The following is a 21,018-nucleotide window of genomic DNA, read 5'->3' as shown; positions in this document are numbered from 1 at the left end:
CCTTTCTGGGTCCTATGGTGTCAGTCTGGTAGTCATCTTGGTCTCTCTCTCTTTGCCATGTCTGCCCAAGTGTTCATCCGCCAGGGTCATCTGTCTCAGGCTCACTCCTGATGAGACCCTTAGTCTCAGATAGGGTTCTTTTCATCTTTAGGTTGCTCCTAATCCCGGGAGACCATCGATTCCTATTTGTTGCCAGACTGGTTGTGATCTCAAACTTGCTTTTGCAGGGAATAGAGGCTACCAATCATTCAGAAGTTCATAGGTCAAAATGCTAAGCATATCTGTCCTTTGTGTCACAGACTAATCCACATGAAACACAGCAGCCGCACCTGCATTATCTCTATTGGCAGTTACTCCACTATTCAAAATGGATTCAAAATAAGCTAATCCTTCTGAATTAGCCTTTCACTCAAAATTGTTTCTTCCGTGTTGTTTTTAATTATTATATGATTCACTAAGTGTGTTACTTCTTTTGATTGCATTGTGCTGGTATTTTTGTTCAAGATTGTATTTATTTTTGTCTATTTTCTTAATAAAATTTGCTTGGGATTTTATAACATTGGAATATATTTATTTATGTCAGGTAAGGAAACAGCCTCCCTTGATATCAATTTTTATAGAAGATCAGTGTCAATTTCACTTTCTTGCTTTATTTTACTCACCAAAATAATTTCCAAGCATTTTATCTCAACTTTATAGCCTTCCTATGTTTGACTAGACTATTAATTCTTTCTAAATATTAGACTATTAAAACAAAAATAGACTGAGATGAAGATTCCCCCAACCTTGCTTATATTATCATGCCATAAAGCACAATTTGTTGTTTAGACTAAGGTCACATGAGAAACACCCAATTGTTGTTTCCAGCAGGATTTATTTGGTAGAAAAGCTTTACATGTATATCATAATATAGTTTCTGTGAAATTTAATTGAAAATCAACTGTATGTAAAGACATAAAATGAAAGCATTGAAGATTTGGGAGTCAGCTTGACAATCACAATGATGAGACCTAAAGGTTCTCAGGCATGAAATCCTAATACATTCTTCATAGGTTAAATAATAGGAATAAAGTTACTGAATAGGTCATCCACATTCTGTTATCACATACTTATTTCTTGATACAAAACAATCTGATATTAGCATTGATTGCAAAGTCTAGTTTTCTTCTCTAACTCAGAAATGAAAGGTGTTTTGTTCCCATCACAAATATATCAGTTATAGTGAATTCTTTTAAGATAGTTCAATAAATTAACTATTTTGTTTCACTTTTAATACTCTGAGTAGTCATAACTTTTTAAAGACTTTTGTTATCTAGTAGTTGGTTCACAATTTTCTAGCTGCCAGCATGTAGTATGACCTTAAGGAGGTCATTGAAGTTATCCATGTTTAAATTTCCTTTTCTCTGAGATAGGGAACGCAAGGCCTGCATCCTATTGACATTGCAACCATCAAATAAAATAATGTGTGAAAGAGGCAAACTGAAGGGAGTAGAGTGTTGATCCCTGTGTAACTGCCAGCTGTTTTCAGAAATGTTAGAAATTTAACCATCTCTCGTCTTACATTTGCCATGACAAAGCATGTAATAAAAACCTGGGAGATGCTGAACTCTAGACATCCTAAGATACGGCTCTGAATTCTCTATCTAAAAGTTCAGCTGAGCTCAAGAAGAAACAGTGGGTTTATATCATGTGACAAAGTCATTGCAGGTAACAAAATAGCAATGTTTTCCAAGTAGGGTGTAAAGTATGTAGAATACATACAAGGAAAGTGAAATAATACGCATCAAAGCAATACTATGGATAGATGTTAGACAAATTATGTTAGGAAGGGTAACATTTCTCTTAGCTTTAATGATGAGGAATATTTCTGAACATGACAACTCTATTAAGTTGATGAATAATGCTTCAGGTTTGAAATGAAGACATGTAAGAAAGGTTTTCTCAGCAGAATATACAAGAATCTAGACAATAAAGGTAAAGTGTGTCATAGATGTCAGACCATGAGATTTGAAATGCCTAATCTAAGTGTGTAAAGAAAGGTCATTTTTCGCTTTACCCTTTGTCCTCTGTGGAGAAATAACCAGTAAATTTTCAACAATGTGTTCTAATTAGAATTGTTAGCATGAAAGTCTCAGTCAATAAAAGAGATAAAGTTGTACCCGAGAAATGAAAGGCAGGTGGACCATACTGAAATGTGTCCTCTGGCCCGAGCATCTACATTTTAATCTTAACTCCATCATTTTGTAGCTTTTAAATATAAGAAATAATGTACTAAACCTATAAAAGTAGTTTCATTATTTGAAACATCTACAAAGTTGAAGCTCTCTTTTTATTTGGGTTCCCCTGTAGAACAAATAAGACATACCTCTGAAGCAACTGGTCCAAAGTAGGTAGTTAATAAAGATTGAGTAAGTGAGGCTACTACTGACATTGTCATTATAAGACATGCACTCAACGAAGAGGTGCATAGTTGCTTGATGAACATGAATATACTCCATAGTAGGGAGGCCTGGGAGAAATGGTACACATAAGGATAAAAATGCCTGTCATGTAATGCCTGCCACTTAGGAAGAGTGTAAAGTTTTACAGTCACTTCAGTAGACATCCATAAGGGTGACAGAGGCCTATAACACAATTAAACACATTATATGAGTGCATCATTTCAATTAAACATAGCCCTGTCATTATTCTGTAATGAGAGGGAATTTCTTTTTCTATTTTCTATTCATTGGATATTTGAAAGATGTGGGTATAAATGTAAATAAATTTAAAAATAGAAAATAAAGGTTATAGGAAAATATTTGACATTTCTATCACACATTTAAGATATACAATGTAATAATATTGCTGGAGAAAAGTTCACAGTTACTTGGAGAAAAATCTGACTGTTCAGATCTGTTAGATAAAGTACACTTTAGTAGGAAGCTGCCATAGAAACTGCTTCTCACAGAAAGAGGAAGTTCCCCAAACAAACCAGTGGGGGTTTCCCTCTGAATTTACTGCACTTTCACTGGTGTGGCAGAAAGTTACACCTTTTGAAGATGCATTTACTCAAATGATAACATGCAAAAAAGCAAACAGGTGTATGAAAAAAGTACTCTCCATTAATAATCATAAGGAACATGCAAATGCAAACCACAGTGAGATATCACTCATCCCAGAGGGATGTGGCTATCATCAAGAAGTGAAACACAGGAATACTGGAGGAGATAGAAAACTGTGGGGAGGGGTATGGCAAAAAGTCCTGGAAAAGATTTACCAAGTGTCTGTAAGTTACATTTAGGGAAGAATGAAAGGTGTTTTGCACTAGTTCACAGCAGGGCAACTCTATGCTATATATAATAATGTATGATAGTAATTTACTGTGGATTTCAAAATGCAAGAGGAAGGAATTGTGATTGTTTTCACCTTGAAACTTCAATAATCTGATACGACAGAGGGCTTAAACTTCATTTAACCATTATACAATGTATAAATGCATGAAATCACCATATAGCAGTTCATAAATATGCATATTTTTGTCTTATGTACCAGTTACAAATAAAATTAATTTAAATAAAAGCTACATTTATGTGAGTAATTCCTGCCTTTTGGGAAGTTTCTGCTCTGACTTCTTCTACAAATGAAATTTTGAGCACAGGAGACACCTTTTGTTTCACACAGTGAAACAGTGTAACTTATTCAAAAATATGATACTTGCCTGCCATTTTAAGTCAGTGGTGAGGGAAAATGAGCCAGTCTTTGTTCTTCAGGCTCACCAGATAATTGGACCAAGATAGACTCTCTCACTGTAAACACAAAACTGGAAAAGTTACTCTGAAAACCTCGGTGTTGGTCTCAATGTTGAATAAATACTGAATGTACACGTGACAACGAGTCAATTATAAATCTGTGGGTAAGCTGATGCCATAGATGTTGAAATACAGAAGGGAAAATGAAATACCATCAGGAAGGTTGTGGGATTTTGAGGAGGACATGCTATGTGAGCTGAGTTCTGGTTTACCACAGAAGGGGTAGATGCGGGCGATAAATCGACATAGTATAAGAGGATCCAGTGGAGATCTAACTTGGCATAATGCTCAAGTGGTGGCAGCACAGAAGTAAAAGAAAGACATGGAACACCAACGTGGCAAGAAAGAAAGAGTTCAGAGAATTTACTGTTTAACCTTGAGCTTTAAACCTTGGCGTTTTTTCCTAGAGAAGCTATACCTTACGGAGAAGCAGGATGCTATTTGTTCTGTGCTTTCAGACCACATTCCCCTGAAACCAGGAACCTAAAGGAAAACAGATGGCTATGCAATTTTGTGTTTCCTATCACACAACATACACGTGTGCTTGAGTGCACATGCGCACACAAAGAGACAGAGACAGACGGGGAGAGGCAGGGAGAGAGATGGAGAGATGGAGGGAAGGAGAGGTGGGGAGAGAGAGAAGAAAGAGGGAGGAGGAGAAAGGGAGAGGGTGAAAGGAGAGAGAGTTATAAAGGGGAGAGGGAGCAGCAGAGGGAGGGAAGGAGGGAGGGGAGAGAGTTTGAACAGCTTGAGCAGGGAACAGCAAAAAGGGTGAGCAAGAGAGAGACAGAGACAGAGAACTTATACTGCTCAATAAAATAAGATAGCTAAGCAAATACATTGATGGGAATAAAACAATTCATGGTTGTGGAAATCTGAGCCGACAACTGGTTAAATGATAAGACTTCCTGTATCATAAAGGAAGTTCTGGGCTCTCAAAGCATTTATTGTTAGTAGTTAATTGTTTTCATGTAGTGAAATGCTATGAATGGTATTACCCTAGGCAGCACTCCCTTAGGTGGTCTAACCCACAATATTCTTAGTGAAAAAGTGCCGTGCTTTCATGCTCATTCCACAGAATATCTTAGAGAAAAAAGATAACTTTTTGACTAACGTAGGCAGAATTTTGCACTCTCTCCATTTTATGAGTTTTTGGTGTAAACTAGCATTGGCGAAATTATGAGGAGCTGAAAAAGAGCTATTTGCAAGTCACAGTGAAGTGAATCCCAGTGGCTCTGACAACAGATGAGTTAAGTCCATGAGAATCAAATTAGAGATTTTTATATGTATGGAGAGAGACAGAGACACAAAGAGCAAGCGAGCGAGCAAGTGAGCGAGAGAGGGAGAGAGAGAGAGAGAGAGAGAGAGAGAGAGAGAGAGGGAGAGAGAGAGAGGGAGAGAGAGAGGGGGGGAGAGAGAAAGGGGAATGCTGACGTCTATTATTTACTGGAGGAAAATGAACAAAACAAAACAAAATGAAAACAAAACAACCAACCAAACCAAGACAACAACAACAAAAATCTATTTTCCCACAACACTAAGGAACATTTTAAAAAGAATCCTGGTGGTAAAAACGGAGGCAATAGCTCAGGTTCGAACAAAACTTGTTTCATGGCCATCATGTCTGCTTGTGAACTGAGTATATTCATTTTGAATATATCTTTCATCCAAACAGTTATTAAAATTAAAACATTTTTAATAAACATGATATTGCAGGTAAATTCCTTTATGTGTGGTTTTATTTTTTTCTGGTTGTCTGAAAATACAGTGATTTTTTTTTCCCTAGGTAGGGGTAAAGAAGATTAAAATCTGTGTATTGAAGCCAAAAGCCTTATTTGCTGTGAAAATTGCAAATGTTTGCCTCAAGCAAATATGTGAAAATTTGCAATTTGTTGTAGGTGTGGAATTTTGCTATTTTTCACAGTGGAAGAACTGCGCGGTGTAGTTTGCTTTTCTCCCCGTTCGATGTGTGAATTCTCAGAGAAATTCTGAGATTTACGCATTTCGATGCCAACGATGGCAAGGTGAACAATGACTCCCAACAATTAGTCTAAATTCAGCCATGCAACTCAAAAACTTCTGTTTTTACAAAGACTGTTTAGAATAAAGAGTATTCCCAAGTTCATGTTAACCTTTTGTCCAACAGAAAGTTCTAGAAGAGGTACAATAAGACATTTTCTTTATGCAAAATGAAAGATGTGAAAGCAGGTAAAAAAAAATCACCCAAGCCTTCACGACCTGTAATAAGGAATATAAAGCCCTGGGATCAAAAGCACATAGACAAAATTAGATGCAGATGTGCTGAAAATTGAACCAAATGAAAAGAAACATGACTATTCAGCATTATAATATAATATAGAAATCTTATAAGATTATAAAATGATAAAGATGTATTCTAATTTAACTGTAGAATGTACTTTTATCTTGTAATTGAATGTTTACCATCCTTCCTTTAGATAATTAATTACCTACTCAGGAAAAGCAAACAAAAATAACTATGTTATTTTAACACATATACACACTAACCTGTATGAATTGAAACTGGAACTTAGTGTGTTCTAGACAGACAGTCTACCCTACTATTCCATACGATTCTCAATTCTTTCGGATCTTTCTCCTCATTTGTCATAGTAAAGTAAGATTCCTAAGCCCATTGAATATCACTGGTAATGACATTTATATGTTAAGATGGGTGGCAACTAGCAGCTTCTGGAAAGTTCCAGAATGGGAGTAGGATTCTGCAATTACCAGTGCCCAATTAAAAAGCAGACCATTCAGACCAAATCTTCCTTCGCTTTTCTTGTAGAGGAAAGTAATACTTGTCATGGTGACAAATGTGAACCAAGGGTTTGGTTGAGTTCTTCGAGATGTTCTAGTGAGTCAACTAAGCCCACGCAGGAGACTCTCATTTCTAATGAGGTTAACCGAAATCTGGGAGGTCCAGGAGGTCTGTTGCTGTCTGCAAGTAGATGAAACGAAGAACAACCAGAAACACTTTGGAGAAGCCAGTTCCATCAGCTACCTCCTGGACTACCAACTACAGTATTGGTTTCTGGAAACATATTTTCACATACTTCCCCCTAACCAGAAGTTTCATAAAGAGTTATAACTCTTAGAATTTAAGAGTTACAAGCCTATAAATTAAACACTAAGTTTAATTACAACTTTAATATATAAGCCAATATGTAAGCTTGTTTTCTGTGTCCTTAGAGTAATGCTGCATTTTTCTCATGCATGTGATAGGCTGATGTATGTATTCCTTCTAAACATGGACAATCATAAGCAGATGAAGCATTGTTATCTATGCAGCCCCTCTTAAGGGAAGTCTCCCTTATGCATAGGAAGGTGGAGTTCTGGGCCTGCTAGCCCATCCTCTCCTGCACATGATGCTTTGTCCTAATCCTCATCCTGCTAGGGATCCCTGCCCCTAACCTGTGTAACCTATCTGTGTAACAGAGACCTAGAGGGCATCTTCACTTTCCAGGTTTACAATTCTTCCACTTACTTGAGGCAATACATTCTTTTTATTAGATATGTTATTTATTTACATTTCAACTGTTATCCGATTTCCTGGTTTCCCCTCCAGAAACACCCTCTCCCACCCCACCCCTTGCTTCTATGATGGTGCTCCCCCACCCACCAACTCCTACTTCCCTGCCCTGGCATTCCCCTACACTGGGCCATTGAGCCTTCACAGGACCAAGTGTCTCTCCTCCCATTGATGCCTGACAAGGTCATCCTCTGCTACATATGCAGCTGGAGCCATGGGTCCCCCAGTGTGTACTCTTTGGTTGGTGGTTTAGTCCCTGGCAGCTCTGGGGTGTCTGGTTGGTTGATATTGTTGTTCTTCCTATGGGGTTGCATATTCTTTCCAGTTGGCGAGATTCACTGCTGTGAAGAAAGCAAGCCTCAATTTCTTTTTTTAAGTATCTAGTTATTCTACTCAAACTTTGATTTAATTAACAACTTAGCATGTGAAGAAACATTCAAAATGGTAGCTTATCATTTGTGTTCCTCACTCAGAGTGACTTTTAACTTACTGAGTATCAAAATCTCGGGGAACTGAACAACTTCACAGACTGCTTTTCTCTCTTACCAATCTTATTTGGAAAGCCAAGTGAGATTCTTTTTGATATGTTGGATTTTGTAAGACTTATTTCCTTCAAAGCTCTTGTTAAATTTTTGTGACTGTCACATGGCTGGTTACCTGATTTTTGTTAATACACTTGTCTCGGATGACTTATCTCTCCACAGAACTAACTGTGGAGAAAATCCAGTGATAGGAGAGGTTCATAACACGAGTGCCTAGAAAAATGACAAAGAAGACAAGAGAAGTTATCTGTTTGTAAATTTGTAGCCGTTTACTGCAATTAAAATGGAAGTTTTATTTAATAATTATGAACAACCTAAAGGGAACTTTAAGACAATTTATAAAGCTAAGTGTATCATAGTATAAGTTAATATTAATAAAACTGGAGGAAGGCAATTATTATATACAAACTAGCTTCATTTTAACAAGAAGCAAATACTATAGTTACAAAGTTTATTGTGTGTATGTTGTTTTTTTTTTAATTGTGGAAAGTATTCCTGAAGTGTATTTCTTTAGTAAATTTCACTTAGAGATTACTTTTCTCCATTTTCTACATGCCAATAACCTCAAGAAATGTCTCCGTTCTGTGTCCAGACCATAGAGCTGTCCTTCTTCTGGTCTGCCCAATTAGCTTTATAGGCCTTAGCTATCACCAGCCTAACTGCCTCCAAGCCTTAGATGAAAGTTCCTTTTCCTAGACTGTTCTATTCATCAGGATGCCAGCAAAACTTAGGTTTGAATAGTTTCCTGCAAAACACCTCCCATTCAACTGATTTAAGGTCTCTAATGAACCATAGGCTGATGGACAAATTTCACTTGGCAGAGCCCCATGAAACTTTGAAAGGGTACTCAGGATCACACAGGCTGCATATGTGACTTCCATTTAACTTCAGATACAAGCTGTTTGACAGGAGCAAGAAATATAACAAGATTCCAAATGGAATAACCTGAAAGAATAACATTAACTTGAAATCTCAAATGACCTGTGTTTGGTGTTCAGAAAACCAGTAAGATAATAATTTCCCATTTTAAAACATCAGAGTGGTGCATTACAAATACAGAGGGTGTGATATTTTTAAGATTTTAAAAAGATTTTTTTAAATGAAGAAACAAATTCAAAACCAAATGACAACTTATATAGTGCCTTATATGAAATTCTAGTATGATAAACAAGGAACAAGCAAACATTTTTCCCCTTAAAACAGAAGACTGATTGCAGCTTGCTAAATTGGAAATTTAAAATGTCATTTAGGCATGAAGCCATATCTTGGCACACTTTCTGGAAAGTATTTCTTAAATAACCCAACAGTTTATTTTTTTCCAGACAACTAGATGATCAAGACTCTTTCGGAGACAAGAATATGTTATGTTTAAGTAATTGTTGACTTAAAAACATTCTTAGCTAGGTTTAACTTATTATCGTCTTCACTATTACGTGCGGAGGGGGCACTTTATAAAGTATGTCACAGCTCAATAATTCTCTTCCAAGTATCAGGTGGGCTGTGTTCAGAGCAGGTACATGATCAAGTGTGCAAATGGATACCTAGATTTATTTGGTAGGAATTAACAAAGTTTTCCTATCGCTAATTTTATTTCCTTTGGTTCAGTTTTACAAATGACACTACTTCTAAAGCTATTTAACTTTAATCAAGCTGCAATTGCAAATGTAGACTTTCTGCCAGTATAAAAAGGGTGCGTAAATAATGCATTGCCTTATCTAAGAGATGAAAACCAAAACTTATTGCACCGAGACTGCTAACCTCTACTCTCCACCATGTAAACATCAGCAGAAGCAGCAGATATCAGAGTAGGGATCCACTGCCTTTTCACTTCTGAAGTAGGTACCATGTTCAGGTAATTCCATACCACGGGATAATGCAAGTGGTGAAGAGAAACTTTAAATGGATCGAGGGCTAAAGAGACAGAGGCCTAGCTGTTCAACTTTAAAATACTTTTGACTACCCCTTCCTTCCAGCTTACTTCCACATTATTGATGAGTAAGTTAAGTTGTCCTAACAAACAATTACTCTATGTTTAGTTGCAAGGATTTTTATCTACATCTCGATTATATATCATATGTGTGAGGGTCTGGGTTAGGAACAAAAGGAAAAAAGAAAGAAGAAAGGACATAATCGGGGAAGGAAAGAAAGAAAGAGGTAAGGAAGAAGAAAAAAAAAGAAAAGGGAGAAGAAAAGGAAAGGAAAGGAAAAGCCTACTTTTGTACTGGTGTGTGTAAAATGGGTTCACACTCTCTTCTATACCTCAACACGCGTTCATTCCTGTAAGATCTACACTTCAATGTCACACAGCACATCACAGCTAATATTCAGAGGACTTTCTTAAGGGGCCAAAGATAGCGCCCATATGACTTTAGTGAACAACAAGAAGATGTTATTATATTTAAAATTTGAAATTGGGAGAACATTGTGATAGTGCAGCTCATTCTTAATAGCACTATACTAAAGAAAACAAAAACTAATCTTTAGTTAATTGAAAACTTATTTGAAATATAGTTTATTTGCTCATGCATTTTAATAGAAGCTGTGAGGTTTTTCTTTGTATTTTGTATGAAAATTTAGTACTTTCTGATAGTCTTATTGGTAATAAATTGGTAGTCCTCAGTCACATAACAGGATTTATAGATCATAGAAATTTGTTATTATTTCTTGATAAAAAGTCAGGTATTAGAAATTATACATAATGCAGCTTATACCTAGCTGATACAGTTTTATATGTTCTCATAATATATAATAGCTATTTCCCAACACGTCATTTTACAGTTATATTTTCCTCTTTTATAAGGCAAATACTCTTGCAATTTCTTTAGCACTGACTCAATGCTCTGAAAAGACCCCAAATCTGGCTGAGCAGTAAGACTGCTTAGAGATTGATCAACATTACCCAATTGATAAAAGTACATATTTAGTATGCAGATATAATACACACAGCAGAAAAGCCACAATAAAAATGAAAATCTCATAGAACACCATTCATTCTAGTTCTTAGTACATTGTCTCAGTCAGGAATCTCTAGAGTCACAGAATTTATGGGTAGTCTCTATGTAGTAAGAGAATTGGTTGATGACTTACAGTCTGTAGCCCATTTCCCCACAATGGTCAGCAGCGGCTGTGAATGGAAGTTTAAGTATCTAACAGTGGCTCAGTCCCACAAGGTAAGTAGGCAGGGGTAAAAGAGAGACTCTTCTTTCTTCCAAAGTCCTTATGTAAATCTCCAGCAGAAGGTGTGTCCCAGATTAAAGGTGGGTACCACCACGCCTGGATCTGGGACATGCTTTGTCCCAGGTGACCTTAGACACACAGACCTCCTTGCCTTAAGCTCCTGGGATTCATAACCACTTTGCCTCAAGACCTCCAAGATCCAGGTCAGAAACTTGTGTCTCCCAGCCTCAAGATCAGGATCACAGGTGAGCCTTCCAATTCTGGGTTGTACTTCATTACAGACATAGTCAAGTTGACAACCAGGAATAGCCACTATATACATTGAGCTAAGTGATGATGCTCTTGTGAATGCTTAATTTTCACTCAAGAAGCAAAGATATTTTAAGATTTGCGTACATATATTTTAGCACATATGTGTTCATGTATGTGTGTCTATGTGTGTGTGTAAAGAACAGTCTCAGTTATCACTTCTACCGAATGTGTGGTGTGTGTGTGTGTGTGTGTGTGTGTGTGTGTGTGTATAAATTTATACATATATATATAAATTCTTAGTGAAAAAACACACACACACACACACATAGAACTTTAACAATTGATCTATCACCCAGACCTATAAATTATTTTAAATTAATATTTTACAAAATCTACAATCTTTCATTCAGTGTTTTGGAGATGCCTTCGGGAGTTAGCATGAAATTAAGATTTTGAAATTAGAAACTCATAAATATTTAATATGAAGGAGGAAAAATATACTCAATATTGGTGTGTCATGTAAATTTTTATAAGATGACCAAGTAGTGTGGTATAATTACTGATTTCTAGATTGAATCAGGTCAAAAGACTCAGAAACATCAAACGATTACAACAAAAATAAATCAATGTTTTAACAGCTTTTGTTATATTATAGTCATATAATAGAAAAAAATGATTTGACCACTTACACAAAAATATAGGGAAATTTTGAAGGAATGGAATGAAACTTAAGAGAGAAATGTAATTAAATTACAATCTTGAAAATTAAAAAATTGTAAAACATAAATTAGCTAATTATAGTACATTAACAAATGCAAAAAGACTGCTTGAATGTTCAAGTACCATTTTCAAAAACCTTTCATTTTTGAGATAGTCTCAGTATTCAAATTTGCTTTAAAACTACTTTGGTTGTTGAATGTTGTATTTCTTTCTTTTGTGATGCAAAAATCTTACTATTTTGCCCAGACTAAGCTTTAATACATATAATGTTCTGCCTGAGTGTCCCAAGTGCTTGGATTATAAACATATTCAGCCATGTCCTCCTCAAAACGTCGTTTCTTAAAACTATGTTTTAAACTTTTTTTTTAAAGATTTATTCATTTTTATATATAAGTACACTGTAGCTGTCTTCAGATACACCAGAAGAGGGCATCAGATCTCTTTACAGATGGTTGTGAGCCACCATGTGGTTGCTGGGAATTGAACTCATGACCTCTGGAAGAGCAGTCGGGTGCTCTTAACCGCTGAGCCATCTCTCCAGCCCATGTTTTAAACTCTTGAAGCTGTATCTGCGAGTCAAGTGTTTGTTTTTCATTTGCTTGTGTGTTTTACCTTTCTGCTCACACCCTGTTTGAGAAAGCAGTGCACACCGATAGTAGGTGTGTGCAAGGAAGCCCTGCTCCGCCATGACTGATGTGATCCTAGGCAGCAACTGCTAGCCCTCAGACAGAATGAATACGATGTAGGCTTGGTCGTTAAGATGGTGCAGGAAGTCACTTCTGGATGACAACGTCTCTAGTCTTCCTCTGAAGCAAAAGAATCTGAAGAGAATTTTAAATATTAAAAGAGCCAGAGACCAATGAGGAGGCCAATCTTCTTGGCTTTGCCTCTTTTGAGTCAACCCATCTTCCTCAACAGTGAAGAATTGTACCAGGCTTGAAACTGTACTTCTAAGGAGGAAGATTTAACAAATACGCAGCATTCAGTATATCGATGCTTCCATTTGGTCTTTTAACAAAAGAAATAATATTTTGCATAAGCGCCTGTATTATAAAATGAGAATATTGTAGCCAAAGGCACTAGTACACTTTATCCAGAGCCTTAACAGAGATTAAGCAATGAAACTGAGATTTGAGCTCAAATCCTGAGATTCCAAATGTACACTTCTTTCTATGCTAGGATAATGTCTTTCTAATTAATCCATTTACAGTGAGAAGGGAAAAGGCCGATAAAGATTTAAGTAGTGATTACTGAGATTGCCTTGGGAATGTCAAAAAAATTAATAATGATCCCTTGGCTTGAGCTTCAGCGACTCCGTTTTAAGGTCTAGGGTTTTATAAGGTGTCTGTCTGTATCATCACTTTTTTTTTCTGGGTTATCTCTAAGCAGTCTTACTGCTCAGCCAGATTTGGGGTCTTTTCAGAGCATTGAGTCAGTGCTAAAGAAATTGCAAGAGTATGTGCCTTTTAAAAGAGGAAAATATAACTGTAAAATGGCGTGTTGCTGCTTAGAACTTTTGATCTTTGTGTGGTTCGAGAGGCATTGTGATACATGGGATCTCTGCAGCAGTGACATGAAGGCAGTTTACTTGGTTCCCTGTCTAAGTTGTATGCATGTTTCATTCATTCATTCATTCGCTCAATCATTTCTTCACTCAGTGTATTTCTTGGTGTTGAATTAAGGATAAAATATGCCCCCGTGACAGGTTTGACCTGTCAGGTGCGCCACAAAATAACGTGCATTCCTCTTAAAAGTGATTAGTCTTTGTTTTGACTGTTCCAAAACTCCCATTATAGACTAGGCTGGCTGTGAAATTACAGAGATCTTTCTTCCTCTGTTTTCCAGGTCCTAGAATTAAAGGCACGGACCAAAAAGCCCAACTTGACTAGCAAACTTCTGGGTAAGATCAACGTCTTCTTTGATAGTATAATGCTACACCCTATTATTCTCACACTTTAAGAATCTCCCTTTTTTCCTAAAGCATTAACAACACATATGAATTTGATTTTTGTTTCTAAGCCAATAGAGGGTATAAGTAAGCCTTGGCTATAAGTAAGCCTCAATTCTCATACTGTATGGAGTAGCAGAAATAAGCCTGATGCAAAACTCATGTAAGCCATTGAACAGCCACTTTTCCTGCTTTTGTATAACGATATGTATAGGAGTTTATTTGACTGTGTTTTTAGATGTGTGTAAAAGAGTGTGTTTGTGTGTGTGTGTGTGTGTGTGTGTAATTAGAAATGACTATAATTGCTATATTCTTTTATGTAAGGTATGAAGCACAAACTTGAATAGTCACTGAATCTCTTTATCACAGTTTTTTTTTTTACTCTAGTTTCTCAGAGTTCTCCCTTGGTTAGAATTTCCTAAAATAACCAACTTATTTGCCCCAAGTTAAATAACTGAAGATAATTTGGTACAGTGATGTTAGGGTCCTTCAATATTAACGAAAAGTCTCTATTAATTCATTTTCTTTATGTTGGTACTCTGGGTTCCCTTAATGCCCAATTTGTTTTCAATCAGTAATTATTTAAACTTTGGGGAAAATCCAGCCCAAACAAGTTTTACATCTGTGAAGCCTTCTCTGCTCCTCTCTGGATTGCTTGTTAACTTCATGCTATACTCAGGTCAGTAGTATGTGCCTGTCCCTCTGTCCCTCGGAGGGATAGTTAACTCTAGAGAGCGACTGCCCGTTTCAAAGCGGCAGACTCTCTGTTCCTGGAGAAGGTAGTATTGGCAGAAAACCAACAACAGAGCATAAAGGACTGTTCCCTTCTTTCTTTCGACTTTACTTATGGTGCCTTAATTTTGAGAACCTGAACTGGAGAACAACCTCTTCTTAATCTTTAGTATGCGTGTGAGTGTAGAATGTTACATACAATTATAAACTTACGCAAAACTATAGTGTTTCCACTATCAATCTCTGATTAACAGTGGATAAATACTTTGGTACCTAAAGCTATGGAAAGGACACACACTAGTCACTGAAGAGCAGTTTGCTTCCTGCCTCTAACTTTATCTTGTTTCTCATGAGCAGTTAGACACAGTTGTCTTCACTAATTCAGTGGTCAGATTCCAAGAATGCAGGTTTCGTTTTCTGCATACAGTCTTTAATGAAAATGGGCATGCAATCTATTAATTGGAACTGGAGACATCTTACATCATGATCTCTTCTGCCCTCACCTTCGGTGCATTGGCTTCCCTTTCTATCATGTCTTTACTCTAGTACCCATTTCGTTCGCAGGCAACAAAATCACCCATGGCAATCTTGAGCTACAGAATTTAGGAGTGAGAAATCTTCCATAAAGACACATCCAAAAATGATTTTTTCTCATATCAAGAGCCCTTTAAAATTCTTTTTTAAAATAACACTTTGAAAAAAATAACATCTGCTTAAATCCTTTTATCATGATTTAAACACATTTTCAGTTATCACATTTTTTCTCCTCTTTTTTTCCCCTTTTTTTCAAAGTTCTTTTTATACTTGTTACCATGGACACAATGTTGCTTGCCTCAGAGTCTAATTAAAATGGTTACTTGTTCAGCCATGGAATTAGAGAATTATCATGTGTTCAGGGAGTGGCTTCAAAATCTAAGCAAACTACTATTTAGGTCTCTTGATAGCAATGTTTGTGCTCTCTCCCAATCTTCTCATTTTACAGAATTATTTAATCTATAATCTACTCAAACCAAGAACTGGGTAGATTTCTATGGGTATATAGAAAGTAACAGATGCATATATATATATATATATATATATATATATATATATATATATATATATATATTAAAGAAGAGGTTACCACCTCTTATGGCTAAATGATTAAATATGTACAACTAGTTTCACTGTACAATTTGAACAAAAATTACATGTAAACAAATTTCTTAACTTTGAGTTCATTACTGCTTTACCATATCATAGCTCACCTCTCATTTTATTTTTTGCATAGTGGATTCATTTTGTCGGAATATTTTGGTGGTTTTTGTTAAGAAAAAATCCATATACATTACATATTCAAAGCCTTTACATTTAGTTGTGCTGATATGTCAAACTAATACACCTCATACAAACATTTATAAAAAAAACTGAAGGAGTCAAAAAGACTATATTTCTGCGATAACAAAAGTAGAGACTATATTTCTGTGATGACACAAGTACTCCATTGAAAATATTCACTACCACACGTCTTAGAATAGATGATGTTCATGCGAAAAAGTTTCCATGGTTTCTAGCATGTGTATTCATACAGTACACAAAATGTTCAGAAATGGAGAGGCTTTCTATTTTATTCAATTTCCACGGCCCACCTACTTTTGCAACTTTATTTTTATCACAACACAACACTGGAAAGCCCTTCAATAATTGCCCAGCATCTTGTTAGAAGTGCATGAAAAATGTTCAGAGGATTTTACACGAGTTCGCAACACTCAAGATTCCACCATGTGTTTAGCAGGAACCTTTGCTGGTATGGTTTTTGATTATTGGTTATTATGTAAACTGCATAGAAACATGAAAGTCTATGGCAGTAACTAGTAAAAGAATCGTTACAATGAGTAAGTGGGAAATTACCCAGTCAGGAAGTCAGAGGGTAAGGGTCGCGTCAGGCACTGATAAATTACAAGGAGCATGTTACATTTCTAACAAACAACAACAACAACAACAACAGCAACAACAAAAGGATGTGGATTTGTGGCCTCAAATTTTCTTATAACACTCTATGATATCTTCCAATGTTTATGAGGCATTAGTTTTCTCGTAACACCTAACTCTGTAGTTCTGAAACTGTCAGTATTTCATCCCAGCAATTGAGCATCACACGTCTCCCGCAGCACAATGCTCCTACAGGTTGAAACAACTAGTCACGTGCAATACAATTCAAACGTTCAAAAGAAGGGACTTTCTTTTCTTGCAAGGAAGCAAGCAACTATCCATGATGTTTTGGTGGTGGTGGTGGTGGTGGTAGTCGTGGTTTTGAAGAATCATTGGGTTTTATAAAATTTGTTTGATGGTGGCAGTTGGTTAGGGGTTCTGATATGAAATCCCAAGATATTGAATTCCTGTCACTGATTTGTGAAAATTGCAAAAATTTTTAAGAACTGAAATTCTGCCTTTAGGAAAGCATTGTGGTAGTCTATCATGGCCATGTATTTTCCACATACTTTAAGTTGGTCAGTGATCCTCATTAGAACTGAGTTCTTTGATACGAAATTGGTGACTTTCTATTGGAATACATATAGCATGTGATTTTTGCCAGATTTGTAGGGCCTAGTGCCTAAAATATTATGTTTTGTTTTCAAGCATGCAAAGCCAGAAGTTTACACTGGGCTTATAGGAGAGACAGAGACAGAGATGGACAGAGATGGAGACAGAGACAGAGACAGAGGGAGAGGGAGAGGGAGAGGGAGACGGAGAGGGCGAGGGAGAGGGAGAGGGAGAGGGAGACAGAGACAGAGAGGGCGAGGGCGAGGGCGAGGGAGAGGGAGAGGGAAAACCCTTAATCTTTCTTACCCATCATACCCACAGAGGTCAGAAAGGCCTTTCTGTGTAAGGATGCCTCTGAGACTCAGTTTGACTAAAGAATAGAATGGAGAATATTTTCAGAAAAGAAGTTGGACCCTAACAGTGATACTTTAAATAAAAATATTAAAATTTGAATAGAATTTAGTACATTTACATTTAAATCTAATTATCTATATTTAGGGTAGACTTAGAAAGGGAGATAAGCATTAACATTATATAATGTATTCTTATTACTTTAATGTGTTTTATATAACTGAAAGGTTATTTTAATATATTTCTAATGCAAGGGGACATGGGAAATATGAAGTATGTTATTAGTTGCCTATAAATAACTCAGGTATATATACTTTTCATTCATTGAAAACTAATAAATCCTTCTATATACCAGACTCTGTTCAGATACAGTATGAAAATAGAAGGAAGAATTCACTCAATTTGTGTTTTCCCGAGACACTGGCAACAAATTTTAAAAAAGGAAAAGACATTTTGGAAAATGTGAAAATTTTAGTAAAACGAAAAGTGTGATAGTCAGAACTTTGTTTACTAAATTAGTTGGAGATGGAATGCTTTTTAAATTTTACAATTATTTTTAATGATTATTTGTGTATTTCACATCATAAATCTCTATCACATTCACTTCCCTGTTCTCTGGGTCTACCATTCACCCTTGTGGCCACCCATCCCTCATTTCCCTCCCCCCCAAAAAAGAAAAAAAAAGTCTAATTTGTGTTGTCTATATATTCACCAGGGCACAGTCAAGTTCTCAGTGCCCAGTCCCTTAAAGAAGACAAATAACATTGAGTCCTTCCCCACTGCACTCCAACAAGGAGCTGTTAATGATGAAGAGCTACATTTCCTCACGGCTTTCTGTCTAGGCTGTTCCTTTGGAGATGCTGAGGGGTGTGCTTTAGCTGGTAACTGAATGGCAAGAGAAGCTCAACACATATAAGTAAGAGAAACAGAATTCTCACAAGACTTTCAAAACCATTACCAGGAGTTTGCTTCTCTGTTTGAAATTGAGAGTTGCTGGCACACATGACAATATGCCTGACTCATATTGTCATTCAGATTTCACCCTCACATAGTATCTCTTTAAAAAGCCTCTCTTGATCAACCAGATTTCCTATTCAACTTATTCATAGCACAATCATATCTTCCTTGATTGTATTTGGCATTCATAATATTTTCTTATAGTTGTTCATTTGATGACTCCTGAGTTTCATGCAGCCTGAAATTTTATTTCTTCCAGTTTGTCATACATGCTCCTGTTTATAGCTCAGCATTTCAATGAGACTCTGGTGTGCACGGGTGTAAAAGTATATTCTATATTAATAAGTAATTACATATGTAACTGAAAGAGCAGAAGAAATAACTTATTGTAGAAATTAAAACTATTCAGTACTTTATAAAGATTGGAGAAGACAAAGGGATTTAGGTACATTTATTTCCTGTGAAATCCATTCTGTAAGCAGAAGGCGTAGTTGGACATGCAGGAATGCTTCCTATTCTTCCAAAGATCTGAAGTTAAATTTTCAACACTGAAGTCAGGAGTTCAAATCACTGCTAGTAACTATAACTCTATGAGAACTGAAACCATTTAAGGGCTTCTAAGATACCTTGTGGTGTATGCATGTACCCACACAGACTTACATATGTATCTAATTTAAAATGTGAAAATTAAATAAGAAGGATGCCACTTGTGCCTTGAGGACAGAGAGTCCTAAGAATGGAAAACCAAACCAAACCAACCAACCAAACAACACACACACACACACACACACACACACACACACACACACACACACACACACAGTAAAAACAACACCACCACCAACAACAAAAACAACTTATAGTCTAGAACAAGAGAACACTATTACGGGCACTAGTAATATGTTTTCTTCTGTTATTTGTTTGGTAAGCATACTCATCGAATAACAATTTTCAGAATAAAATATAGCTGTAAATATAGTATTTCTCATATCTTCCTGAAATTGTCTCATTCTTTGGTTATGTTAGTGATCTTTCTCTGACATTTCTGAATAGATTTATGGATGATTAGATATATGGTGTTGTAAAATTATAAAATACGGCTGTCTTTTACCCCTACTTGGTCTGTCACCTCAGTGCCCAAAGATATCTGGTAAATATCTTGCCAGAAGCACACATCCCAATTCCGTGGCAGCCCAGTGTCTCTAGCCACTGCACACTCTCTTACACTTAAATCACTACAAGAAAGAACACACAACACAATAACCTCTGATCCAATTGATAAGATATAATTGCCCACCTAAATATACAGAGCCCTGTATACATCCATCCCTTAAGAATATTCATAACAACTTGTAAATACACAGAGTGGTATCTTAACGTCAGCCTCCATGTTCTCTCCGCGGCTACTCTTCCAGTCTCCTCCTCTTCCCCCAAATTCCACCCCCATCCTTCCTTCTCATCCAATGACAGGCCTCGTTCTATCCAGTACCCACCCTCCACTGTACGACATCTACATTTCACCCTTTTTGTCTAATTAAAAAAAAAAACTTTTCTCTCAAATATAAGCTGAGTACAACTATTATCATTTTGTACTTAAAAGCATAAAATATATCTGCCACCCAGTCCAACACTTTATCAGTCAAACAGAACAGATATATGCATAGTTTCTTCATATTTGGTCACTATTTTTTGCAAATGGATGCAACAATGTTGTTTATATTTTTAGTACTACAACTGCAGCCAGAATAAGACCCATGGTCAAGTAGCACTGTCATCACAGTGGGCATTAGAAAGTAGACTTGAAACATGAAGGGGGTAATGAAGGGTAGTTTATGATAAGACATCTGTTCTAAATTATGCAAAGAATTATAGACATGATATTCTGGATTATATTGTAAAAGCCATGGAGTGTCACAAAGAAGATAATGAAAATATAATAACACTGTTTTTTCTTAATTTTCAAAAACAACTTTATATGTTTGACAGAAACTAAAAGTAAAGTATCAGATGAGTGCGCAGGGACACAAATAAAAGATTGATAGTATTTGGGATAATCAGTCACAGTGATAAAAGTGAAAAGGTGATACATGTCTAAAATATTTAAGGAATGCTAGTGATCCACTTATTGAGAAGGAGCGCTAAATGGAATTGAATGGTGGTGGCATTCACTGAGCACAGCACTGGGAAAAGTGCAAATGAATATGGGTAGTCTTGGTTGGTCTACTCTTTGAAACAATGTTGTGTACTTGCTTCTAGAACACAACCCCAAATTCAAAAGTGTTTCACAGAACTTAGAATGTAGTGATAACAGGCTTGGAAGACATCGTCAATGGGTAATAATGGAAAAAATTTCTTCTCCATGCACATCCCCAGGAAGAAAGAATTGGACCTTAAAATAATTTAAAGTATCAGAGAAGTATGAAAGAAAACAAGAAAGAAGGAATGAAGAATTGGTATGCAGTAAAGAAAAAAGCT

At 36.3% G+C, this 21,018-nt stretch overlaps 1 pseudogene; it reads right to left on the bottom strand.

Moving 5' to 3' along the window:
- Positions 1–234: 234 nt before the first annotated feature.
- On the bottom strand, positions 235–351 carry LOC120102076 (small nucleolar RNA SNORA17; annotated as a pseudogene).
- Positions 352–21,018: the final 20,667 nt, after the last annotated feature.

The sequence above is a fragment of the Rattus norvegicus genome, chromosome 3 (genome assembly GCF_036323735.1).
Source record: "Rattus norvegicus strain BN/NHsdMcwi chromosome 3, GRCr8, whole genome shotgun sequence".
Taxonomy (NCBI): domain Eukaryota; kingdom Metazoa; phylum Chordata; class Mammalia; order Rodentia; family Muridae; genus Rattus; species Rattus norvegicus.
This window is presented reverse-complemented; position numbering and strand designations above follow the sequence as displayed.